General features: G+C 42.2%; 1 protein-coding gene across 8 annotated transcripts in view; it reads left to right on the top strand.

The window, feature by feature from the left end:
* The window catches only part of CALD1 (caldesmon 1), a 226,826-nt gene that overhangs the window by 113,517 nt on the left and 85,718 nt on the right, over positions 1-27,591 (top strand). The gene's annotated exons all lie outside the window — the stretch shown is intronic.

Consider the following 27,591-nt stretch of genomic DNA (forward strand, 5'->3'; position numbering starts at 1 on the left):
TTAGTTTTGCTGCAGGAAAATAACTAAAATATTTGGGCACTTGAAAAACTGAAATGCGATAATGCTTTCCATGTGGCAGCATATAACTTAACCTCCCTACTAATACAACTGGCAAAATTTTTTGTAAGTCATTGTGATTATTTTAGCATTCTGATAAAAAAACCTTGTAAGATTTTAATAAGGGCATGAGAATTTGAAAGTTCGTCATGATTGTGAGGTGAATCTAGATGGCTCATTGACTCTGCTTGTCAGAAGGTAGCAAAAGGTGATCACATGACACTGTAACCGGGTTATCTGTAACCACCCGTCTCGATTTTGATCATGTGACCATGGGGATGCTGCCACTTTTTTCAGTGCCGTTGTAAACTTCAAATGGTCACCAAACAAATGGTTGTAAGTCAAGAGCTAATTGTACAAGGATTAACTGTGCAAGGTCTTTTTTCTGATCTAATTGGAAATGGTGGCGATCTGGTTCTTCTTACGTAAAATATGGGTTCTCCCACTGAGTTTCACCCCTTCCCCAGAGAGAGAGAGTAACCAAGACTAGAATGCCTTTTCAAGAGCCCCCTCGGGACATATGTAAATCACCCAACTGTTCAACTAAAAGATTTATTTTTCATGCTCCAGCAGAAGCCTCCCAATGCTGCTGTTATGGCTTGAAAGGCTTTTTCATTAAATAGCTTTTTTTGTTTTGTTTCTGACCTTCTTTCTCATCTGCTGATTTACAGTGGCAATGTAAAGAGCCCCTCAAATGAATGTAAGCCTATAACTATTTAAGAAAATATTTACAGTGACTTAAAAAACTCTGCATCAAAGTTATTTCCCTCTAGGCTAAAAGTCCAAGAATCCGTCTGGAGAGACTGCATTTGTGTCCTCTGGGATGATGGTCTTCCACGATTGTTCTGCCAACCCCAGGAAATACTGGGATTTCTCATATAGTTCCCTAGATTTCATTCTCAAGTTGTCAGATTGTTGAGGCTGGACATTTCCTAAACAAACGAATTTTTAAAAAGGAAGACTGGAGACAGTTGCTGTTTACGCTAGCCTTCCCAAATTTCTCTAAACATGTATGTCCATTCCCAGAATTGTTAACAAGGACCATGCTAGCTAGGCCATTTTGGGAAATGAAATTATACATTTGACAGGCATCCAGGTTTGGGAATTTTGGCTAGTAGATGAAGTTTTATTTTTAGAAACACATCCTGCAGGATCCATTAGGTAACGCAATAGGTAAATGTGCTATGGAAATTACTACTACTACTACTACTGAATCATATCTGGAAACCAAGGGTTTCCAAGCCGCAAGTGAAAAGCCGGGCCGGCGGACATTTGACAGTTGACAGCTGTCAAATGGCTGCCCAAAGCAACAACGCATGCGCACCGCCCTGCCGGCCGCCATTCCCGATGACAGCTGTCAAAAGGCTGCCGGGGGCCCAACGCGCACGCGCCGGATTTGACAGTTCTCGGAACTGTCAAATCCGCAGTTCACAATTGGGTCCTCCGAACTGAGCTAAGCGCTCAGCTGAGAGGAATTCCCTGACAGCCGCCGAGCTGTCAAAGTGCCGCTCGCCGATTGGCCGTTCCCCGAGCGGCGGGAAAAATACTTTTACCTGATTGGTTATGTTTTCTGACAGTTCCCTATATAAACCCGGATTGTTTTGACAGTCAGCTGCCGGGAGCTGAACCGAATAAACTTATGAACCTTTGCCTACGGTCTCGCGTCTGTCTTTGTAAAGACAATTCAACTACTACTACTGAACAATCTTCTGGAACGGCAGAGCAACGGAGGACTCGGCTGTTTAGCAGTGCAGACTTTGATGGCGTACTACGATGGATTATTATACTATTATACTTCTGCCTTTGGACTGTTGCTTATTGTCACCCACATATCATCCCCAAAGGATTCAGAGTTCCCTGGGTATTAGCCACCGTGAGAGGGTGGCTTGAACTTACATCTGCTGCCCCTAGAGGTGAGAGCTCTAGGGGACATGCTATACCCAGGATGGGTGTTTCAGACCACCCCCCCAGGAATAGGCCTTGCAACTGTTGTGAGAGGACGGTGGTTGGCCTGTCCTGGGGGTGCACCCAGCTGAGTGGCAGTGGCTGGGTGGAGGGTCGGGACACCTATTTGTCCTCTGCTTAGACCCTCCTTACGGACTATGGACTGCCTGCATCTGGACTGCTCTTATGCCTTACCTTAGGTATTCCTCTACGGACTTGCTCGCCCTCAGGGGTGCTCCCCCTTCCTGGGGGCGACCCGCCTTTCCAGCCGAGCACAATCTCGAGGAAGGGCCCACTTATTGGGACCCTGAGAGATGGCTGGGCACGGGTAGGGGCCTCCGACGTAAACCTAATAAGAGGCCCCTGGTTAGTTTTTTGTCGAAATTTTTTCGGGGGTTAGGGAGGAGGAAGGGTACTTCTTTTGGTTGTTTGGACGAGGGGGGCAGTCCAACAACCTCTGTTCAGGCCAGTGCCGAGGCGGATCGCGGGGGGGAGGAGCGGGGGTCGGTTGCTTCTGGGGCTCCAGGGCCAGTCGTGGGATTACCCATTCCCACGACGTTAGGGAATGGCAGCAGGTGTAGGAACAGAGGGCCGTATCGATCTCAGGGAAGGTCTCTCCGCTGCTTACAAGCGGTGAGGCACTCCGACCCTCTGGCTCCGCCCCGAGGTCCCGGGAGTGAGGATGTGCAGCCTCCTGAGCTCCGGCTGGTGTACTTGAATGCCAGGTTTGTCGCTAACAAAGCTCTTCTCGTCCGTGATTTGGTCGAGGGTGAGCAGGCGGACCTGGCTTGCATCACGGAAACTTGGTTGGGCCCAGAGGGTGGTATTCCTCTGGTTGATCTTTGCCCACCAGGTTTCCGGGTGCTACACCGGCCTCGGGCTCAGGGTAGGGGTGGGGGAGTGGCTGTTGTTATGAGGGAGACCTTGTGCCCACGGGAGGCCACCGTTCCCCAGATAGTCGGGTGTGAGTCTCTCTTTTTGAGATGCGGCCCTGGTGCGCAGTTGGGCTTGCTGCTGGTGTACCTTTCGCCTAGTCACGCAGCAGCAGCCCTGCCTGAGCTTCTCGATGTCCTCTCTGGGTTGGTGATTGAGTTCCCGAAACTTATAGTTTTGGGGGACTTCAATCTACCATCTCTGGGAGGATCATCTGAGTTGGCTCGGGAGTTCATGGCTTCCATGACGGCCATGGACCTGACGCAAGTAATTTCGGGACCGACTCATGAGGGAGGCCACACCCTTGACCTAGTTTTCTTATCTGGACGGTGGTTAGATGATCTTGGTGGGGGCTCCCCAATTGTTATGCCCCTGTCATGGACCGATCATCATCTCCTGCGGCTGGTCTTCCGCTTTGCCACCCCCCGCCGTGGGTGTGTGGAACCTATCAAATGGTACCGCCCCAGACGCTTAATGGATCCCCAGAGGTTCCAGGCGGCGCTGGGGTCCCCACCTGCCTCCCTTGCTCACAGCTCGGCAGATGCCTTAGTGGAAGCCTGGGAAAGGGCAGCCACTGAGGCTCTTGACCGAGTTGTACCCCTGCGGCCCCTGACCCGGTGCAGATCCCGTCGAGCTCCATGGTTCTCCGCGGAGCTCCGGGAGATGAAGCGTCGGAGACGGGGCCTAGAGAGCGGTTGGAGATCCAGCCGATCCGAATCCGACCGATTGCGACTAAGAACCTATACTAGGTCTTATCTCGCTGCGATAAGGGAGGCGAGGTCTAACCACTTCGCCACCCTTATCGCGTCCGCAGATAATCGCCCGGCCGCCCTGTTTAGGGTGACTCGCTCCCTCCTGAATCAGGAGGTGAGGGAGGAACCCTTGCAGGGTCGTGCCGAGGAGTTTAACCAGCATCTGTCGGACAAAATCGCTCGGATTCGGACCGGTCTGGACTCTGACTGGGCAGAGTCTGTCGAGCAGGACACGGGCGGTCTTGTCGATATCACCTGGGAGGAGTTTGATTCTGTGACTCCGGAGGAAGTGGACAGGATCATGGGGAGGCTGAGCACCACCACATGTTTATTGGACCCGTGCCCTTCCTGGCTGGTCTATGCAGCCCGGGAGAGGACACGCAGCTGGTTCCAGGCAGTTATATCGGCTTCTTTGAGTGAGGGCAGCTTCCCCGCCGTCTTGAAAGAGGCGGTGGTGAGGCCTCTCCTCAAGAAGCCTGCCTTGGACCCAGCTGTATTGAACAACTTTCGTCCTGTCTCCAACCTTCGCTTTCTTGCGAAGGTTGTTGAGAGTGTGGTGGCACATCAGCTCCCTCTGGTCCTGGATGAAGCGGATTATCTAGACCCGTACCAATCGGGTTTCAGGCCCGGGTACAGCACGGAGACGGCATTGGTCGCGCTGGTGAATGATCTCTGGAGGGCTCGGGACAGGGGGCATTCCTCTGTTCTGGTCCTATTAGACCTCTCAGCAGCTTTCGATACCATCGACCATGGTATCTTGCTGCGGCGTCTCAGGGGATTGGGAGTGGGAGGCACGGTTTTACAGTGGTTCTCCTCCTATCTCCAGGGACGCTCGCAGTCGGTGTTGGCAGGGGGGCAGAGGTCGACCGCGAGGTCTCTCATTTGTGGAGTTCCTCAGGGGTCGGTCCTCTCGCCTCTCCTGTTCAACATCTATATGAAACCGCTGGGTGAGATCATTCGTGGTTTTGGAGTTGGGTATCATCAGTATGCTGATGATACCCAGCTTTTCTTTTCGACCCCAAACCACCCCAGTGATGCCCTCACTGTGATGTCCCGTTGCCTGGAGGCGGTTCGGGTCTGGATGGGGAGGAACAGACTTCAACTCAACCCCGACAAGACTGAGTGGCTTTGCATACCTTCATCCCAGGTTTATTCGGACATTCCACCTCTCGCTATGGGGGGCGAATTATTACCCCCCGTAGATAGGGCTCGCAACTTGGGAGTCCTCCTAGATTCACAGCTCACTCTGGAAGACCACATAGGAGCTGTGACTAGGGGGGCTTTCGCCCAGGTTCGCCTGGTGCGCCAGTTGCGGCTCTATCTAAGCCGGGATGATCTATGCACGGTCACTCACGCGCTCGTGACCTCTCGACTAGACTACTGCAACGCTCTCTACATGGGGCTGCCCTTGAGGACCACCCGGAAGCTCCAACTGGCACAGAATGCAGCCGCGAGAGTTGTGTTGGGAGTTTCCCGATACTCCCATGTCACACCTCTGCTCCGTGAGCTGCATTGGTTGCCAGTTGTCTTCCGGGTGAGATTCAAGGTACTACTAATGGTGTTTAAAGCCCTACATGGCAGGGGTCCGGAGTACCTTAGGGAACACCTGCTGCCGGCGTCAACTTCCCTCCGCCCTGTGCGTTCCCACAGAGAGGGACTCCTCAGGGTGCCACCGGTCAGAGAATGTAGATTGGTGGCCCCCAGGGGGAGATCTTTCTCTGTGGGCGCCCCGGAGCTATGGAACCAGTTACCGGTTGAGCTCCGGACGGCACCCGATCTTCACTCCTTTCGCCGCGATCTGAAAACATACCTGTTCGAACAAGCCGGCCTGGCCTGAGGGGGGATTGGTGGGGTTTTTTATTATCATTTTATTGGGGTTTTTATTAATGTACCAACTGTTTTTATGGGCATGTATTTAATTATCTTTTAATTTTTGTAACTCTGTGTTTTATTCTTGCCCTGTACACCGCCCTGAGTCCTTCGGGAGTAGGGCGGTATAGAAATATTAATAAATTAAAATTAAATTAAATTACTACTACTACTACTACTAATAATAATAATAATAATAATAATAATAATAATAATAATAATAATAATAATAATAATAATAATAATAATAAGTTGGAAGGGACCTTGGAGGTCATCTAGTCCAACCCCCTGCTCAGGCAGGAAACCCTATACCATTTCAGACAAATGGCTGTCCAGTCTCTTCTTAAAAACTTCCAGTGTTGGAGCATTCACCACTTCTGGAGGCAGGTTGTTCCACTGGTTAATTGTTCTAACTGTCAGGAAGTTTCTCCTTAGTTCTAGGTTGCTTCTCTCCTTGACTAGTTTCCATCCATTGCTTCTTGTCCTGCCTTCAGGTGCTTTGGAGAATAGCTTGGCTCCCTCTTCTTTGTGGCAGCCCCTGAGATATTGGAACACTGCTATCATGTCACCCCTCACTCTTCTCTTCCTTAAACTACACATACCCAATTCCAGCAGCCGTTCCTTATATGTTTTAGCCTCCAGACCTCTAATCATCTTTGTTGCTCTTCTCTGTACTCTTTCTAGAGTCTCAACATCATTTTTCACATCGTGGTGACCAAAACTGGATGCAGTATTCCAGGTGTGGCCTTACCAAGGTGTACCACTTTACCACTTGTGTAAAGTTTTCTTCATATCTATTGTCTTCATGGAGTGAAGGTCTGGGGCTGTTTGAATTGGTCCAACTAGGAAGTTATGTATTTTCCATTTATACTGTACTTTTTGGATGCATAAAGAGAAGGAACGTAGCTGTGAATCTCACACAGTTTCCTCTGTGCTGGGGGAGGGGGTGGTCTGTAACTTTTTCACCTCATCATAAATATAACCATTGGTAGACATCTCTGAATTGCCCAGGTCTGTGGAGAACAGTGGCACTTTTATGCTACCGTTACTTCCAAGTTAGGAAAAATTGTATGTTTCTTTGATCTGATAAACAAATGTTCTGCTTTCTGTCTCAGCAACTAATAACCTGTTGACAGAGGCTCAAAAGTTTTATCCAAATGTGAAGTCTTATTTATTTAGAAGATAGTTCTGCTGAGTTCACCAGGTTCTTTCAGTTAACTGATTAGGTCTGTAGTTTAATGTCTGTATCTCAGTATTGCAATTCATTTTGTTAAACTACAGATATTTTGGCTGCAGTGGATCTGGGACATTTGGCCAATGGTATGATTTAGGGAGTGACTTACGATGGAGTTTGAAAAAGAGGTTACTTGTATTTTGCATTGCTAAGGATTTGAAAGCTTTCTGATGGAGATTATGAATGAATGTAAGGACAATGCAGCTTCCTGGAGTCTTAATAATGAAGGGAAAGGCCGTGGAGGAAGATTGAGATGGAACGGACATTCAGTTCAAACCCAAAACTAAATGGCTGATAACTTGCTTTAGAAATACAGGTAGTCCTTGACTTATGATCACAATTGACCAAGACACTTGTTAAGTGAGTTTTGCCCCATTTTACAACCTCTCGTGCCACAGTTGTTAAGTGAGTCACTGCAGTTGTTAAGTTAGTAACAAGCTTGTTAAGTGAATCTGGCTTCCCATTGATTGCAGGAGATGAGCCCGAGGGAGGGGCCAAATGTGTCATCAGTCTGGAGTCCCTTCGCACCCACAAGAGATCTAAGTTTAGCCCACCTTGAATTCCGTTTACTCTTTATCTGCTGCCAACTCGCTTTGACCATTAGTAGTTCAGATTCTTGTAGGGAGCTTTAACATACAATAAACCTGTATATTCATCTGAACTGCCTCTGGCCTCGTACTCCTGATTTCTTGCGCTTGTACTCCTGACTTTGCTTGTCAGAAGATCGTAATGGTGATCACATGACCCTGGGACACTGCAACAGTCATAAGTACATGCCAGTTGCCAGGCGTCTGAATTTTGATCACATGGCCATGGGACGCTGCAATGGTCGTAAATGTGAAAAACGGTCATACATCACTTTTTCCAGTGCCTTTGTAACCTCAAATGGTCACTGATCCAATGGTTGTAAGTTGAGAACTACCTCAACTGTGACAGGCAGTCCTCGAGTTACGGCCATAATTGAGCCTGACATTTCTGTTGCTAAGTGAGACGGTTGTCATGAATTTTGCCCCATTTTATCACCTTTCTTGACACAGTTGTTAAGTGAATCACTGCAGTTATTGAATTAGTAACACAGTTGTTAAGTGAATCTGGTTTCTCCATTGATTTTGCTTGTCAGAAGGTCGCAATAGGTGATCGCATGACCCTGGGACACTGCAATGGTCATAAATATGAGTCAGTTGCCCAACGTCTGAATTTTGATTACATGGCCATGGTGTGTGTGTGTGTGTGCTACAATAGTCGTAAGTGTGAAAAACGGTCATAAGTCACATTTTTCGATGCTGTTGTAACTTCAAACGGTCACTGAATGAACTGCGATAAGTTGAGGACTACCTGTCCTTCATTTCAGTTTCACTCCATTCATAGTTCCATTCCTTTCATTTTCTATTCTTTGGCCTTGTACTCTATTCCTCCAGAACCTTACAAACATTTATAAAATTAAATAGACTTTGCAAAATTAATTCCAGCATTGAATCGTCTCGGATTTCAGTTTGTCTGTAGTTGTTTTACACATGAATATGAGGAAAAATGCAGTGCTTATCTATTTAACCCTATCTTTCTTCTCCCAAACTGCTAGTTGTTGAGGGGACCTGGGTTCAATTACTCATTGATGTCATAACTAAGAAGAATGCTGGGACCACAAAAAAAAACTATGCCGTACCTCCAGTTTACTTATGTTACTTACATTTCCTGAAAGATTTTATGGGAATTAACCCCTGGGCAGTATAGCATGGTAGAAAAAAGAATGGGTATAAGGGAGGAAGATGTGGGTTTTGGAGAGATATGAGATTGGGGGAGGGGTTGAGTAAAAAAAATACATTAAGAATATTGGGACCTAAGGCAGATGGAGACCATGAGATAAAGGGAAAACAACCTTGTCTTTCCTTCTCTCCCTGATCCTGGATGGAAATGTCGTCTCATACATTGTTAAAAGAAAATAAGGTCAGTTTACTAATGGAAACATTTGTTCCTGTGCTGTTTCTATTGCAAGTTTTTAAAAACTCTTTCGGAATTGTCTTTAGGAAGAAAAAGTTGAATGTCTTCTGCCCAAGGACTATGATCTTGCTTCATGCAAGATTCCTCAGTTTTGGCTTTGATTACAGCAACTGTAACGTTGAAAGTGTTAAGTGTTGTAAGCGTAGTGTAAATACAAGGTTTGGCATATTATCATCACACTACCCAATAGTGGAAGATGGAGTCCAGTTATTAAAGGCCAAACATCTGGCTAATCATGGGACTTGGAAGAACAAAAGTGATTGTGAAGAAGGATGTCTTTGAACATGCTGCCCAGTCAAGAAAACGTAACCAGAAAATGTAAAATGAGGCATGCCGGGCCAAAAATATTAATTTCACTTGTACATTGAGCTGTTTGTAACTCACCAGAGAAACATTGGCATTATAGTAGATGACTCAAGAAGGTGTTGCGTGGTTGGCATGAAAACTGTCACGAAAAAGCCATGAAAACTTACAGTACTTTTACTCATGAAATGTCTGCAAGAAAGCAACCAAGCTCAGAAAGCACCAAGGACTCCACAGCCATAAAAAGGCTAGTTAAAACTGCCAACGTTGTAATGCCATAAATCCCTTGTATCTTTAAATCTGGACTACGGGGTAGAAATCTGGTTGCTACATTTCAAAAAGGATATACTACAGCTGTAATGTGCTTGAGAGAAGCACTGTGTTTTGTGAGGAAAAAAGGCTTTTGGAGAACAAATTGGAACGCACGTTGTGTGCTTTGTGAGAGAGGCCATTGACATGCTGATAGGACATGACACCCATTCAGAAGTAGTAATTTCTCAGCAAGGAGGCAAGCCTTTTTGGAAATCCTTTCCTCACTCTGGTGATGCCCTCACAAAGTGAGGGGAGTGGCAGGTATCTAAATTTGTTTCCAAATTTTAAGAATTGAGCAGAGTCATTATGGGAGCAGACAAGCCTTCTGCTACCCTGGTGGCAGGCCACTTTAGGCTTTCAAATACCATCTACTCCCACTTACCTAGGAGTAAGCTCCACCAGTCTAGAGCAATGATTGAGGTGCTGGCCTAGAAAGTGAGAGACTGTCAATTCTTAGGCATGAAAGCCCACAGGGTGACTTTGGGCTAGTCCAGGGGTAGGCAACCTTGGCTCTTTTATGACTCATGGACTTCAACTCCCAGAATCCCTGAGACAGCTATGCTGACTCAGGAATTCTGGGAGTTGAAGTCCATGAGTCATAAAAGAGCCGAGGTTGCCTACCCCTGGGCTAGTCCTTCTCTTGCAGCCCAATTTATCTCATAGGGTCATTGTTGTGGGTAAGTGGATATAAATGCTACATATGTTAAATGTTAGAAATGTTTCGTTTTGTTTCTTTTGTTTTGCTTTTAAGGAAAGCAAAGCCTTTTTTAGACAAGGCTGTCTGTGTGGTTCCATGTTCTACCTGTGTTTATAGATTTTTCATACCACATCCATTGGTGTTGGGGAGCTATTACAAATTGGAAGGAAGGAAGGAATAGAAAGAGGAGTGGAGGGGGAAGGGGAGGAAAGAAAAGAAAGAAAGAAAGAAAGAAAGAAAGAAAGAAAGAAAGAAAGAAAGAAAGAAAGAAAGAAAGAAGAAAGAAAGAAAGAAAGAAAGAAAGAAAGAAAGAAAGAAAGAAAGAAAGAAAGAAAGAGAAAGAAAGAAAGAGACAGAGAGAGAGAGGGAGGGAGGAAGGAAGGAAGGGAAGAGCAAGTGAAGGAAGGAAGGAAGGAAGGAAGGAAGGAAGGAAGGAAGGAAAGAAAGATAGAAGGAAAGAAGGAAGGAAGGAAGGAGTTACTAAGCAACTGATTGTCTTAATGTGGAATTTTAAGGGGATCAAGACTAATGTTATCTTTCATATGTGGCATTTGAAAAGGAGGTTCTGAGAAAAAGGTATTAAGCTACTTAATACCTTGAACACATACAGACGACTTATTTTTCTCAAAGAAGACACCTGACCATCTGGGGTAAGGCCACAAGCCTTGCATAAATATTAAATACACAAAGAGAAATCTAATGAACTTCAAGATAGTGATACTGAGTTGAAATCATTTGGTTTCTTCGTTTTCAATATAATTATTAGAATTTTTTAAAATAAAATAAAAATTAATACAAACTATTTGAAAGGAAAGAAAAGAGAGAAAGAAACAAAGCAAAAAGAAAGGAAAAAGTTCAAGAAAAGAAAAAATGTTAAAGAAAAACAGATGAGAAGGGAAAAGAGATACAAAGCAGTGGCTTCCGATATTTTACATGGCAGTTATAAGTACAATTATATTTTAACCTCTTTAAAGTTACATAATAATACTCTTCTTTCTGTCAATTATCCTTTCTAATCATCAAAACCATAAATGACTTGTTCAGTTTTTTTGAAATTTATGCAGAAAGCCCATAAGAGGTTTCCATAGTTTAATTCATTCGATTTCAATTTATTTAACAATTAATTGAATTTCTTTAAATCAAGTACTTCTTTTTATTCTGGCCCTTCTTTTTTATTGCGTTCGCAATGACTTGTTGGAGTGTATAGAAACTCAAAGGCTGAGCTTGGTCCTCATTGCAAGAAATGGATTCACATTGGTTGAGCTTGTCGATCAGATGGTCAGCAGTATGGCGGGTTGAATCCCGAGTGCTGCGTAACAGAGTGAGCAACTGTTACTTGTCCCAGCTTCTGCCAACCTAGCAGTTCGAAAGCACGTAAAAATGCAAGTAGAAAAATTGGGAACACTACGGTGGGAAGGTAACAGTGTTCCGTGCGCCTTTGGCATCTAGTCATGCCGGCCACATGACCACAGAGACGTTCTCGGACAAACGCTGGCTCTTCGGCTTTGAAACGGAGATGAGCACCGGCCCCTTGAGTCGGAAACGACTAGCACGCATGTGTGGGGAAAACTTTACCTTTTAAACACAGAATGTCTTTGCTTCCTTGCTGGAGGTCTAGAATTAGTGTCCTAAGCCTTACCTTTAATTTGCTGTGATTGTGGTCTTATAAAATATCCCTGCTGACTTGACATAAAGTTAGCGGATATTGCAGATGCAGTATCATACCACATGATGAGCAAACAAAGGCATGCCAACAGACTGATAGCCGAAATAAATTATTTTAATTTTCTTTTGGTTTTTCTTCATTTTGCTCTGGCAACTGCCAAGACGATAAGACGGGTTGATCCAATAAAATTCTATCTGGGTGGTAATTTTTCTCAGGTCCATATCTGTCGAAGCCACAGCATTAAGTATCTGTTTCTCCTTTCCCACGAGACTTTTGGACTTAGTTTTTTTTAGTTATGAGATGAGTTATGGGTAAAGAGTTGTATTTAGAGAGGGTGATAAGCTGTTAACATTTTTTTTACTTGCTGGGTTGAAGGGAAAATATTCTTTTATCCTTTCCTTTCTTTTCCTTTCCTTTCCTTTCCTTTCCTTTCCTTTCCTTTCCTTTCCTTTCCTTTCCTTTCCTTTCCTTTCCTTTCCTTTCCTTTCCTTTCCTTTCCTTTCCTTATTTCCCCTCCCTCTCTTTCTCTTTCCTTCCCTTTTTCTTTTCCCTTTCCCTTCCCTTCCTTCTCCTCCACGCCCCTCCCTTCCCTTCCCTTCCCTTCTCTTCCTTTCCCCTCCCCTCTCCTCTCTTTTCCTTTCTTTTTGCATTTTTGGTAGTTTGCATTAGCTTTAATTCTTTCTATTGGTAACTCTTAATAAATTGATTTGAATTCTTTTCAAAAGCTTTCCCCCTTTCCCTGCAGTTATCTATGCTAGCAAATTAATGGGCAAGATTACACCCTTTGTCTTGGAATAGTTGATTTGCAGCTCATGTGACACGGCCATGTTTTCTGGTCTCTGTTAGTGAGAACATTCCAAAGATTCCCCTTGTGAGCTGTCACTTCAATGTCTTAATAAGGCCAGCCGTGCGCAGCTGTAAAATGGATGACGGTTGCCTTTTCTAAATATCGGGTGCCTGGAGATTCCATTTATGGTGAGGCTTGCAAACTTGGTATTCCACCGAAGGTCAGCCTCTCAGATAACAGCATGGCTCACCGTAGTAGTCCAGCGTTTCTTCAGCCAAGAAACTTCAGATTGCAAGGATCACTTTTCCCCTAGAGAAACTGTGCAGAACATGGATTGGAATTAGGGAGGAGAAATAGGCCACCTAAAGGAACCAAGCATCCTTTTGATGAGATGCTAGTTTATGCTGCTAGGATGTGGATGTGAGGCTAATGGCAGCAGGACTTGAATGACTCTTGTAAATTTGGATTTTTGTCTTTTGGCTAATGCATAGATTTGGCTCACAAAGTGGAATAAAATGGGCTAGAGAAGTGATGGCGAAAATTTTAGAGACCGAGTGCCCAAAACCCGCCCTGTCCCCCACTCCACCCTGCCATGTGCCCTGCCACACCCCCTGCCCTTCCCCTACCCCACCCACCCGCAGGGCCATTCACCATCTCCAAGGCCCACCACAGATCACCCAGGCAGCCCAGCAGCACCATGGCAGCCACGCCCTCCGCTCACACCCCACAGCATCAACTGCATGCAACAGGGCATGAGGGCGGAGTCTTGACCCCCTGAGAGGCTGCCATGTCCTTGGCTGTGCTTGTGGGCCGCACACGGGGGCGACTCTCCTCCAGGGGGGCTGCTGGTGAGGAGAGGGCCACAGAGGGAGTTGGGGCTGGGGCGATGGTGTGCGTGCCCACAGAGAGGGCTCTGAGTGCCGCCTCTGGCACGCGTGCCATAGGTTCGCCACCACTGGGCTATAGTGTGCCTAGTTGAAAGAGCGGTGTGGTAGACTAATGCTGAAGACTCCTGCCTCCCACTTGGAAGGTTGAGAATTCAATTCTAGGTAGAGGCAGAAATTTTACTTCTAGGGTGCAAAGAAAAAAAAATCTGCTGTGAACTCTGCATAGCATCAGGGAGGGCATCCGGCCAGTAAACGCTCAGCTCCATCCGCTTGCCCCAACTCTACTCTGAATTAAGAGATTACAGGGTTGTAAAAAGGGAGTATTTGAAAATATTTTCAAATGTGGTTAGACCTGAATGTTTTAATACATATTTGTTTATGAATTAACAGAATGAGCTTTTCTTAATTTTTTAAAAATAAAAATTACAAGTTAAAATAGCAACAAGGCAAAACAAACAAATGACTGTCAAAATGACAAGGATACAAGGTGAAATTTCCTTCTGTTTGGTGCCAAGTTTTCTAGTTTATTGCGCTGCCCTGATATGTGAACGTTGCTGAAGTCTGCAGTACTTTTAGTACTATATCACAGTTAGCTGAAATCCAGTACAAATGCAAATATCTTCAATCCCCAAATGCCATATTGGAAGCCAGCCTTTGGAAGGAATGCTTGATCCTCTTACCCTCCTTGTGCTGGGTCCAGCCTGGCTTAAGACATTGATTTAGTGGAGAATCCTGGTTAACGTCAGCTATGGAAAGCATCAGTTCAGTTGTAATAGAGGCAGTCCTCAACTTACAGCCAGTCATTTAGAGACCATTCAAAGTTACAATGGCACTGAACAAAGTGACTTATGACTGGCTTTCACACTTAAGACTGTTGCAGCATCCCCGTGGTCATGTGATCAAAATTCAGACGCTTGGCAACTGGCATGTATTTATGACCATTGCACTGTCCTGGGGTCATCACTGCTTGCGACCTTCCCAGCCGGTGTCTGACAAGCAAAGTCCATGGGGTAATGTCACAACCAAGTCACAACAGCAGTGATTTGCTTAACAACTGGAGCAAAAAGATCATAAAATGGAGCATGATTCACTTAACAGCTGCCTTGCTTAGCCACAGAAATGTTGGGCTCATAGGTGGTTGTAAGTTGAGGACTACCTGTATTAATACAGGGTGAAATTTGATAATGTAGGGTGAGGATTTGTTAATATTATCCCTGCAGTTTGCAGATCATTGAAACCTCTTGTGTAAGGTCAAAGAGGTGAGTGGGACCAAGTAAAAGGGCCTTTTCTGTGGTGGCTCCCACCTTATGGAATGTCATTCCCCCAGTTATCAGAGGGTCCCCCACCTTAATATTTTTCCAGAAGGCCCTGAAGATATGTTAGCAAATCTGGGGACACCAGGCTAATATGGAGCCAATCCTGTGGTTGGTCTGTTTCTGTGTGTTGCTGCCATAGGGGTGGGGGTCAGGGATTTATGGGTTATTGTAATGTGAATTTTTAATTTTGTAAGTTACCACCCATCTACTGCAATAATTAAGTTTGCAGATGATACCACCATAGTGGGTCTTATTACAAGTGGAGATGAAACAGTGTGTGTGTGTGTGTGTGTACAAAAACTATCCTCATGGTGTCTAGCAAACAACTTGCACATGAACATCGGTAAGACAAAGGAGATGGTGCTAGACTTCTGGAAGAAAAGAGAGGAACCTGCCCCACTTTACATCGAGGGTGGGGGGGCTGTGTGGAGAGAGTTTCCTCCTTTAAATTCCTGGGAGTCTACCTCTGTGAAGATCTTACCTGGAAAGTCAATACAACCCAGGTGGCCAGAAAGGCCCAACAGAGACTCCACTTCCTCAGGGTCTTGTGGAAGAACAGGGTAGAACAACGGCTAATGACCTTCTTTTACCGGTCTACTATAGAGAGCGTCCTCTCGTATGGTATTGTGGTTTGGTATGCTGGCCTGACAGCCGCGGATAGGAAAGTATTACAGACGGTGGGGAGCTCAGCAGAAAACATTGTGGGCTGTCCCCGGACACCACTGGATGACATCGCCAGGGCTCGCTGCCTTGGAAGAGTGAGGAAAATTCTCAGGGACGACTCACGCCCTGGTCGGTATCTCTTTACTCTCCTACCATCGGGTAGAAGATACAGGAGTATAACCAGCCATACCAACAGGCTGAAGAACAGCTTTTATCCATGGACTGTCAGGTTCTTGAACGGGAAATAATTTTATAATTTTATGTAGGATTGACTTGCGAGGCCGGTGCATTGTGCAATTAGCTCACATGGTGTAACAAGATGGTGGCTTTGTTGTCACTGTGAGTAGTGGTGTTGGGGGGGCACGAAGGGAGGCTCAGTCAATCTCAATGTATACATGGTTGTACTTTGACAATAAAGGTTCATTCATTCATTACGCAGAGTCACCATGTATGAGTTATATGGGCAGTCATATAATTTTATTTTATTTTAATAAATAAATAAATAAATAAATAAATAAATAAATAAATAAATAAATAAATAAATAAATAAATAAATAAATACATTTTGTCCCTGACTAGGGTTCTGTGCTAGAACCAGTCTTCTGATTCTCATGAAGAAGAGTATGGCTTGAGCTTGAAGTACAGGTAGTCCTCGACTTACGATCACAACTGAGCCCAAAATTTATGTGGCTAAGTGAGATATGTGAAAAATGGCCACAAGTCATTTTTTTCGGTGATGTTGCAACTTTGAACGGTCGCTAAAAGAACTGCTGTGGGTCGACTACTTGTACCCACGTTGGTGCTAAAGAGGGCTTCAAATTAGCAGTTTTACAGAAGATTTTCCCTTCTCCCATGCCTATGACATGCTGGTGGCAGGTCACTTTGGGAATGGAGGGAAGTTTGCAAAACTATCAGGAATATAGTGCATAGGCCTGCATTACTGAAGAATAAAACCCAAAGTAGTAGTAGTAGTAGTAGTAGTAGTAGTAGTAGTAGTAGTAGTAATAATAATAATAATAATAATAATAATAATAATAATAATAATAATAATAATAATAATAATAATAATAATAATAATAATAATAAAAAATGGAAGAAACCTTGGAGGTCATCTAGTCCAACCCCCTGCTTGGGCAGGAAACCTTATACCATTTTAGACAAATGGCTGTCCAGTGTCTTCTTAAAAACTTCCAGTGTTGGAGCATTCTGGAAGTTTTTAAGAGGAGACTGGACATCCATTTGTCTGAAATGGTGTAAGGTTTCCTGCCTGAGCAGGGGGTTGGATGGTTGGTTGCATACAAACTCTTGACAACTTGAAAGCTGTTCTTTAGATCCTAGTATAATGTTTAAAAATATCCCACAATTTGGTAAATTTGATCTAGTAAAGGTTTTGCTGGTGCTACTGCTGGAAAACCAATAGCACTCTTCATGAGAGTATTGGATATTTATATTATTGCTTGGAATGTATAGGCATAATGGATTGCAAGTAGTCTTCAACTTACAACAGTTTGTTTAGTGACTGTTTGAAGTTACAACAGCACTAAATAAAAGTGACTTATGGCTACATGTGATAAGTCTTAAACCTTTGATGATATGATCATGGGGATGTTGCAACGGTCGTAAGTCTGGAAAACAGTCGTAAGTCACTTTGTTCGGTCCCATTGTAACTTTGAATGGTCACTAAACAAACTGTTATAAATCAAGGACTACCTGTATGAAATTGTGAAATCAGGATGCTCTGTGGTTGTCATTTGGATGATTTTAATGAGAAACTATATATTGGACGTATACATACATACATACATGCATACATATTCTGTCTCTTTCATGTACCTCTACATATGTTATGCATTTTCTTCAACCTATCTGAATTTGAGGGATTCTCGGAGATTTTAGTGCAGGTTAATCAACAACATAAGCAAATTTAACCACCTGATATGTGGCAGAGGCAATATCATCTCCTTCCAGTTGTATTAGTTCAATTTATTTTTTTAAAGATGTGTAGCCAATGCATTTCCTTACCTCATTCATCCTCAGCCTGTGGACTAAGTCACCATTCTTCTTACTGTGAGTGATTGGGAATTGAGACCCACAAGGTAGTGTATCACAGAAGGCCACCCAGTGAGTTTGTAGCTGGACTGAGATTTGAATTTTCGTCTCACAGGTAGAAGTCCAAAATGGATGAAATACCTTTGAGTTTTTCATTGCTCCAACATGATTGTGCTTGTTAGAGCAATGAAATCACTCTTCATTTAGACAGTGATTGGGCAAAAGTACAAGTACATATTTTCCCAAACTCTAAAATACATATCACAATAGCTTTGATTTTTTCCAAATATCTGCAGGTTGCGTTAATCGGTTGAACACTTCAGGATCAGCTTTCTTCAAACACTGGGTTAATTTGCTTAAAGAGTCCATTAAGCTTTTGATGAGACAGGAATTCGAATTTTCAGTTTCAGCCCATTATAAATCATCTGGATCCTGAGTTGACTGGATTTAAAGGGAGTTTCAGTCCAGGTGCAAAACATGACATACTTGATTTTGATTAAAACTTCACATTTGTTAGGAGTGTTTCTCTCTCTGGACTTAGAGTTGTGCCAAATGAAAGAGTGTAGGCATAGGCAGTGAATTTTCATGACTTCTGGCACACCAAATAAAGTACTTGGAATTGTCCCTAATGTCCATCCTAAAGGATAGGTTTGACCAGAAACGTATGGAAGTTTCTGGCATTATCTCCAGTTTCCCCATTTAATTGACAGCAGGAACTGGTAATATTAAACTGTTTGTAAGTCAGTTGTCGTTAGCTCCACTAGATAGACCTGATCAGAAAATCATTTTCATAGGAGCACTAGAAATATACTTTACCGAGGTAGACTATAATAATAGAAGTTTTTGTCTTTACCTTCCTCCTAATTATATCTCAGTGAATTAGGATCTAAAGAAATGTTCAGTCTTTGCTGAGATAATGGTTCTTGCATCCTCACCTTACAACCATTCATTTATTGACTGTTTGAAGTTACAGAGGCATTGAAAAAAAAGCGACTTATGTCTGTTTTTCACGCTTATGGCTGACTGTTGCAGCATCCCCGTGGTCATATGATGAAAATTTTGATGCTTGGCAACTGGCATGCATTTATGACGGTTGCAGAGTCCCAGGGTCATGCGATCCCCTTTTGCGACCTTCTGACAAACAAAGACAATGGAGAAAGCAGATTCACTTAACAGCTGTGTTACTAACTTAACAACTGCAGTGATTCACTGAAAACTGTGGCAAGAAAGGATGTAAAATGGAGCACAACTCATTTAACAACTGCTTTACTTAACAACAGAAATGTTGGGCTCTTAAGTGGTTATAAGTTGAGGACTACCTGTATTAATACAGGGTGAAGTTTGAAAGTATAGGGCAGGGGTATGCAACCTTGGCTCTTTTATGACTCGTGGATTTCAACTCCCAGAATTGCTATGCTGGCTCAGGAATTCTGGAAGTTGAAATCCACGAGTCATAAAAGAACCAAGGTTGCCTACCTCTGGATAGGGTGAGGATTTTTTGCTGGAATTGGGAGGAGGAAAGAAGTTCTTGAAGTCTACAAATCATTAAAACCTGTTGTATAAGGTCAAAGAGGTGCATGGACCAGATAAAAGGATCTTCTCCGTGATGGCTTTCATCCTGTACTTGTAAGTCGAGGATTACCTGTATTTCTGTCACGTACAATGGTACATGAGTGGCAAGCATTTATTGTGTTTCACCTAATGATTGATGTGCCATTATCCAGATTATTCTTACATCCATTCACCAAAGACTGGTTTCCCCAACATGATAAGCCATGTCTTGTTCATTTGGTGTTAGTGTGATGTGTGAATCAAATCTGGGCAGCCTGTTCTTCTGTGGTTAAACCGATCCTGGTGTGGTGTTTTGCACGAACTAAATCTGGGTTTGATGAGCCCTTATTTATATCAGAATAAACACTTGAAAATTCTTCCTGAGGGGAGTTGAAATTTGGCAAGAATATTGTACCTTAAAAGCTTTCAGGCATTCAGAGCAACTGACTCATCTTGAGATGGGACTACTCATAAAACCTACTAGCTGGTTGTTGACTTTTCATGGGGATAAGAAAGTATGATAGTTTTACTAGACTTTTCTGGGGCATGTCATGGTAACCTTTTGTGCTTGGGATTTCCCTTTTCTGACAGATAACCTCTTGTCTCCGGCCCTTTTTGCAAACTTGAGTGTGACTGCATCGGTTCAGTCCATCTCTTTATTTTTGGGTTCCCTCTGACTGGAGATTTTTTTTAAAAAAAAAACTAGAACCAAAGACTATAGTTAAAAAGAAACAAAACTTTTGTCTTTTCTGCTAGGTCTCACTTAACCTTTTTCAGAACATTTCCATGTAAGGATTCTGTCCTTAGGATTTCATGGTTGCTGGGAACCTCAGATTGTGACTCACATTACGGGTCTTAGCATCCTTTGTGCAGAGACATACTCAGTTGTTGATGCTCGTCCCAGTGCTTGGAAAAACTTACTCATTTCAGATCAACCTTTGTAATAGACCCAAAAGTAAACAAAACCATTTTTATTCAGTTAACTAGCAGGCAGAAAAACCAAAGCAAGTTGCTTTGGAGTGAGGTAACGTACCGTATATTTCCTATGCTCAAAGGATAAAGAGGAACTTTGTAATAAAAATTGTCTGTTTTCGGCACAGACAGTCCCTGGGTTAAGAACATTCCAATTTAAGGACAATCCCTAGACCAGGGCTCTTCAAACTTCATAACTTTAAGACTTGTGGATTTCAGGGCTGGCTGAGGAATTCTGGGAGTTGAAGTCCACAAGTCTTAAAGTTGCCAAGTTTGAAGACCCCTGCCCTAGACATCCGTGGACTTTTTATTACTAAAAATGGCAAATGGCATTCTCTTTTCTCAAGCTGACAAAGGGCAGAAGCCATGCGCCTTTTTGATATACAGCCTGATTCCTAAAAGCACGGCAAGACTTCAATGCTTCTTGGCCCAAGGAGCGAGAATGCCAAGTGCCACTTTCAGTAATAAGCCGTCCATTTGTAAGTACGAGTTCTGACTTACTTACAAATTCAGGTTTAAGACAGAATTAGAGAGCAGAACTTGTTCTTAACCCAAGCACAGCCTGTGTCGGGTTAAAATAAGATCCTGCTTGTTTTAATTCAGTCTTTACATAGAATTAACAGAATAACAGAGTTGGAAGAGATCTTTGAGGTCTTCAAGTCCAAGTCAAGCAGGAGACTATACCATTCCAGAGAAGTGGCTATCCAGTCTTCTTAAAAGCCTCCAGCAATGGAGCACCCACAACTTCTGGAGGCAAGCCGTTCCACTGGTTAATTGTTCTCACTGTTGGAAATTTCTCCCTAGTTTTAGGTTGCTTCTCTCCTTGATTAGTTTCAATCCATTGTTCCTTGTCTTGCCTTCTGGTGCTTTGGAAAATAGGTTGACCCCCTCTTCTTTGTGGTAGCCTCTCAAATATTGGAAGACTGCTATCATGTCACCCCTAATCCTTCTTTTCACTAGACTAGACATACCCATTCCTATAATAGTTCTTCATATGTTTTAGCCTCCAGCCATGTAATCATCTTTGATGCTCTTTTCTGCACTCTTTCTAAAATCTCAACATCTTTTTTATAATATGGTGAATTAAATTAAACATTTCAGTGGAACTGAATTCTCTCAAATGCTGTCCTCAGAAGCATTCTCTTGGCATGACAGTATTATTCTTATTTTACATATTGATGAAGATAAATTTAGTGATTTGTTTGTGCAGCATACAGAATATACAACCAAGGATAGGTGGATCTGAATCTAGATCACGGGTCTCCAACCTTGGCCACTTTAAGACTTGTGGACTTCAACTCCCAGAATTCTGGGAGTTGAAGCCTACAAGTCATAAAGTGGCCAAAGTTGGAGACACATGATCTAGACTTCCTATATTCAGGAGAGCCCTGCATCTATTGGAGGACACTGCCTTTTCTTCATGTCCCTAGGCATGTACATAAGAAGGAAACCAAGTGGAAAGGAGAATTTGAAGAATCTGCAGAATACAGAATGGTCAAGCTTGTTTTGTTAATTCTGCTTTGCCTCAACATGTGTCCAAAAATTGCTGGACTGTAAATTATTGGGATTTGCAGTATAGGGTGATTAAACTGGTTTCCTTTCTCTTTTCCTAGTTCAGTGTTTCTAAACTTCAGCAACTTTAAGATATGTGGACTTCAACTCCCAGGAATCCTAGACACTGAATCCACACATCTTAAAGTTGCAGGGGTTGGGAAACTCTGCTCCAGTTAATTAATATCAGTAGAGCATATGGAATTCAATAGATAACTAGCTGTATAGAACTAAGGAGGAGGTGCCTTGGTGACAATATTGGAAAGAAGAACTATGAATGTTTCCAAACTGCCTTATGGATGAATGAATATCAGATGTGCAAACCCAAAACAGGATGTAGCTGTATTCTCTAAGACCGCCTTCTGTCCTTGCAATGCATCCCTTGTCTATAAAACGAAAGGCTGAGATTGAAAAATGGATGTCAGCATGTAATACTACTGGTGTGGTCTTTAAAAGCCTCTATTTTTTTCTGCTTCATGTGGAACAGATTAAACCACCTATTAGGTTTGTGTCTTAAGCCTGCTAATTCTGCTATATTAACTAATTCCTCTTAATAAAAAAATTGAGGGAAGTCTTAACTTAAGAACAACCATTGAAAACTAGTTATTTATTTATCCTGTTAATTAAATTCACATTGCAAAGATAGAAAAACACCTAGAGTGCAGTAGCAATGGCAGCTCTATAAATAGAATAACAAAGTCAACACAGGGTAATGGCTTAGCTTGGTTTGGATCAATGTCCAAATCCAAAACCTGATGGAAACCACTGCTCAGTCCATAAAGGTTGAGATGTGGAGGAATCTATTTTTTTTTAGATGTTGCTGATCTGTCATTCCCAACATCCTATATCCGTGGTGGCGAACCTATAGCACGGGTGCCACAGGTGGCACGCAGAGCCCTCTCCGTGGGCACGCACACTGTCGACCCAGTCGTAGGCCTTCAGCTGGGTTTTATAAAACCTTTTCGCTTTAGGCCTCCACCGCTGTGTGCAAAAAAAAAGTTCAACTTCTCGTGGGGAAAAAAAAGATCGCGCAAAGTTGGAATTGATTGATTGAACTTTTTAGTCCCACCCAGTCTGCCGTTACCACCGCAGCCACGCCCACCCAATTGGCCACACCCACCCAATAGCGCACGCCCACCTGATGATACATAAGTGGGTTTTGGGTTGCAGTTTGGGCACTCGGTCTCTAAAAGGTTCGCCATCACTGTCCTATATCATTGCTGACTAGAATGCTGAGAATTCCAGAACATCTCAAAAGTGATAAAACTGAATGAATGAATAAACAAACATAGAAATTGAATACACAGGCAGGCAATAAAATATTATTAGATCTAAACATTAATAGAACATACAGACATGCTTTTTGTAACCAAGATGCATCTTATCAATCAGTAGACTTCAAAAGACCATCAATTTCTTGAAATACAGGAATTAGAAATCTATATATTATTAAAACTCTCCTGACTGTTTGTTTGTCTGTAAACTTCGGTTGGGTAAAATGATGCATCACAGGGAAACAATTTTTGAATAAACTTACTTCAAATGGGCTAACTTAAAAAATGTCCTAAATCCAGGAGCTGTTACTCCCTTTAGGCTGAAATGTGGCCAAGCTGTGACATGTGATCATCATTTCCAATTCTCCCTGCCAGTTTCACCACAAGTCAATGGGGAAGCTGGCAGGAAGTCGAAAGTTGCTCCTCCTCCTATTGCTTTTTTGCTTGTTCATGTATGCTATTTTTCTGTTTACTTATTCAATTTCTAAGGAAATATCTCTCAAATGACCCCACAGAAGATCATGGGTTGTCTGGTCTTTCCTAAAGATGGAAAAATATTCAGATATGACAAATCAAAGCCCATATTATCAGGAAGTTATAAGGCATCAAAGCATAACAATGTGTCAGCATAACAATGTTAAACCAAACTTGGAAATCAAAGACAAGTTCGCATTACTTTTATTATAAAGTGATACTAGTCTTGTACCGTAAGTTTGAATGTGCCTCCTCTTCTCTCTCTTTTTGTTTATAATAACTATGGATGGTCCCGTGTGAAATACTTTCTCCAATTACATTTTCACATACTTTTATAATATTATTCGCATACCTACCCCCAGGAGACGTGATTTTCTTATAGGCTGTCAACATGTTCCTTATTCTTCTTTTAGAAACTCAACCTGTAGTTAGATGCTGAGATCTGAGCCCATATTTATCAATGACAAACCAATTAGTAAAGTATTTTCTGGAGAGTGACAAAATGATATCCCTTTGAAGAAAGACTGGGCTTAAAAAAATGCGTAGTAACTAAATTAATATAGGATGTTGCTTGAAGCAAAAGGTTTGTTCCTGTTTTTATTATACTGCTTGTATTGTTTTAGTCATTCTTAGGACTATTAAAAAATAGAAAGGATAAAGAAAGATGGGAAGGAGCGAGGGAGGGATGAAGGGAGAAGGAGGAAGGAAGGAAGGAAGGAAGGAAGGAAGGAAGGAAGGAAGGAAGGAAGGAAGGAAGGAAGGGGCATGAAATCTCAAGCATTCCTGGGGGGGGGGGAAATGAAAAAAACCAACATGGCATCTGTGACTATACAATTAGAGCCCCAGACCTTTTTACATGTATCACAAATGCAACACATTTAGAAAAAGGAGTGGAGCTTTGATTGTGACCACCATTTTTATTTTCTTAACACCCCATCCCTGCGGACATCCCTGTTTAGAGCAAACCCATTATGACCTCAGCATAGACGGGTTCAAGAAAGTCTTGTTTGTATAGTGGAAAGCTTGTTAACAGCATGAGCTTATATTTTTGTGCTGAGTTGGGCCTACTTTATTTGTACATGACAGGATCTGGGACAATAGAGATTCTTTTGAGGATCTGGGAAAATGTTGTAGTGCCATGATAATATCACAAATTTTACTTATTGAATATATTGATATAACTCGTGTTTTGCACATAGAAGACTCCAGCTTTGATCTGTTAACATCTTCAGATGGGGATGCGAAAGACTATGGTCTGAAATCCTAGATACTTGCCTTGGTCAAAGAACCAAAGGATAATTGCCAGGACAAAGTTACATGGAGCATTAAAGTTATGAGGTAATTTGTTTTCTAAAAAACCCTTCTAGTTTGTTAGCCGTTGTTTGTCTTTCCCAACTTTTCTAATTCCAGTATGAATTGCACTCATCCCAGCTGTTTTGACTGTTTGAAGATCTTAACTTACCTTCCTTCCAGTTCTTTACCTGGGTGTAGATACAGTCCAGGAAAAGTAAACAGGAGTGAAATTGACCAGAACGTTTTAGAAATAGATCAGCTGGCATTGTCTGCTTTCTACCCAGTAGGCTGAAAGTGTTTATTTGTAGGTCAGTTTCGAAAGGAGCAGTTGCTTCAAAACAGAAGTGCTGTATTGATGGAAGGATAATTGAGATTTCATGGAATTTCAAGCCTCTGATTATGGTATAATTTGATCACTGGAAGTTATCTTCCACTGGACATCCAACTGGCTCCCACCCTAATTGTCTTCTGGAAGCTGCTCAAAACAAAGCTGTTTTGGAAGTCTTGATCCCACCTTGATTTGGTTATGCTTTGATCTGATTAATTTAATGTTCCTTTAGGTTTTCATATAATGTGCAGATGTTTTATTTGTGTACTCTTTGTTTATTGGACTTTGTTGTTTGTGTATCTTATTTATAAAACTGTCAAGAGACCTTCAAGGTTTGAAGTCCGTAGAGAAAATTAATAATAATATCTTACACAAACTCTGTGAGTACTTGCAAATCTTCCTGCTGTTATAATGATCCAATCAAAGCAAACAACAGTGAAATTGATAGGAGTTAATTAGCAATAGATCCCATGCCAGTTGGTTGAGAAGCTCTTTGTTGAGGTTCCTCAGTCAATAAAACAACAGGACTATATTTATATTTTGTGGATTTGCAAATCTCCTATTGTAACATTGGTTGACTATTCTTGCACTTAAACCAAAACCTTACAGAGTTTAAGAAAATGCTTAAAGAAGAGAAGAAAGACATCTAAAACAGGTAATGGAAACTGTTTCAATTAATTTAGGAACTCATATTCAGCATTGTCACTAGACGAAAGAATAAGATTAAGCAGTTTGGTGACCTCCTATAGTCCTTTAGCTGCTGCAAAAAACCTCTTGACATAGGCTGCCTGATTACTATAAATAGTGTATATTTCAATCCAGGGTAAATTTTAGACAAAATTATTTTTAGCCGCATACATTGTTTTGGAGTATGGCATTCTTCAGTAACATCTTGTTTTTCATTTTCAATATTGTTGGCTTTCTCCCACCCATTTATTCTCTATGCACAATCCAAGATAATCATGGATCTGTTGGAAAGGCAGACTTTTGCATGTATATGAATATAAAATAGTTTCAAACTTGTTCATTTTAGCCTTCCACAGTAATGGAAGAATTGAAAGCATTTCAGGGACTATGAAACTGCTAACAAAATAAGGATGCAAACTTTGTTGCCATGACCTGGATATCAGATGTTTTATAGCAATAGCAATAACACTTAGACATATATACTATTTCACAGTTCTTTATAGCCCCCTCTAAGCGGTTTACAGAGTCAGCATATTGCCCCCAACAATCTGGGTCTGCATTTTACTGATCTCGGAAGGATGGAAGACTGAGTCAATCTCAAGCTGGTGAGAATTGAACTGCTGACAGTTGGCAGAATTAGCCTGCAATACTGCATTTTAACCACTGCGCCACCACGGCTCCTCTATATTTTAAACCCAGGTTCCATTGGAGGAACAAAGCTTTTAGAATAATAATGGCTAATCAGCTTTATACTATCAGAGAAAATATTCTGCTTTTTGTAGTTAAGCCTTCTCTATCCTATATGGTGAGGTCGAGGTTACCCCTTAGTAGTTCAGGTACAGCCTGACCCGCACAAAATAGAGCACAATTTGGACAATTTAAGTTGGCTAATATGATTTAAATGAACTTTTTAGTACTTGCTTTTGAAATTCTTATTCGGAATTGGAATCTTTTTTATATTTAATGTTACCAATCCAGATGTGTCCTTATTCTACACTATAGCTTTTCATAGCTAAGTAGAGAGCTTTCAGCTTATCTTTCGTGTACATTTGAATTGGGTTTAAATATGTTCATCCAGAATTTTATTTTTGATCTTCAGTACCATTCTTGTTGCAATTCTCTTTCTATTGGCCTGAAATCAAAATTTTTATCTGATGATGGGTGAAAAAAGTTCTACTGTAGACCTCAGAATTCCTTTAAAATATAGAATAGAATAGAATAGAATAGAATAGAATAGAATAGAATAGAATAGAATAGAATAGAATAGAATAGAATAGAATAGAATAGAATAGAATTCTTTATTGGTCAAGTGTGATAGGACACACAAGGAATTTGTTTCCGGTGTAAATGCTCACAGCGCACATACAAACAGCAAGTAAAATAAGTCATAGATCATAAATCATAGTTACAATTATTAATCATAAATTACAAGCAACAATTGATAAATCATAAGATACTAACAGGAGAAGATAGTAGGGAAGATGAAAAAATGAGAAAAGATGAGAAATAAGACAGTGGTGTGGGAATTAAGGTTGATGGCACAGGGGAAAATAATTACCTTTATGACTAGTTTTTTTGGCATGCAATGCTCTATAGCAGCATTCGGAAGGGAGGAACTGAAATAGATTTTGTCCAGGATGTGAGGGGGCTGTAGATATTTCCTAATATGTGAGTGCCATTGGATAGCCCTCACGTCAGTGCTTGGTATCTCCAGTTTAAAAAAGACCTGTGACTTTAGAACAGTGTTTCTCAACCTTGGCAAATTTAGGAGGCGTGGACTTCAATTCCCAGAATTCTCCAGCCAGCCATGGTTGGCTGGGGAATTCTGGGAGTTGAAGTCAAGCCCTCTTAAAGTTGCCAAGCTGGAGAAATATTTTGTTAGAAAGCTATTGAGAGTCAATGTGGCTAACATTAATGTAGATGGACAGAGGGCTTGATTTTGCATAGACCAGACCAGTTTCCTATCCAAGCAGCAATAATTGTACTGATAGTTA

The sequence above is a fragment of the Vipera berus genome, assembly GCF_964194415.1.
Source record: "Vipera berus genome assembly, chromosome: 6".
Lineage (NCBI taxonomy): Eukaryota > Metazoa > Chordata > Lepidosauria > Squamata > Viperidae > Vipera > Vipera berus.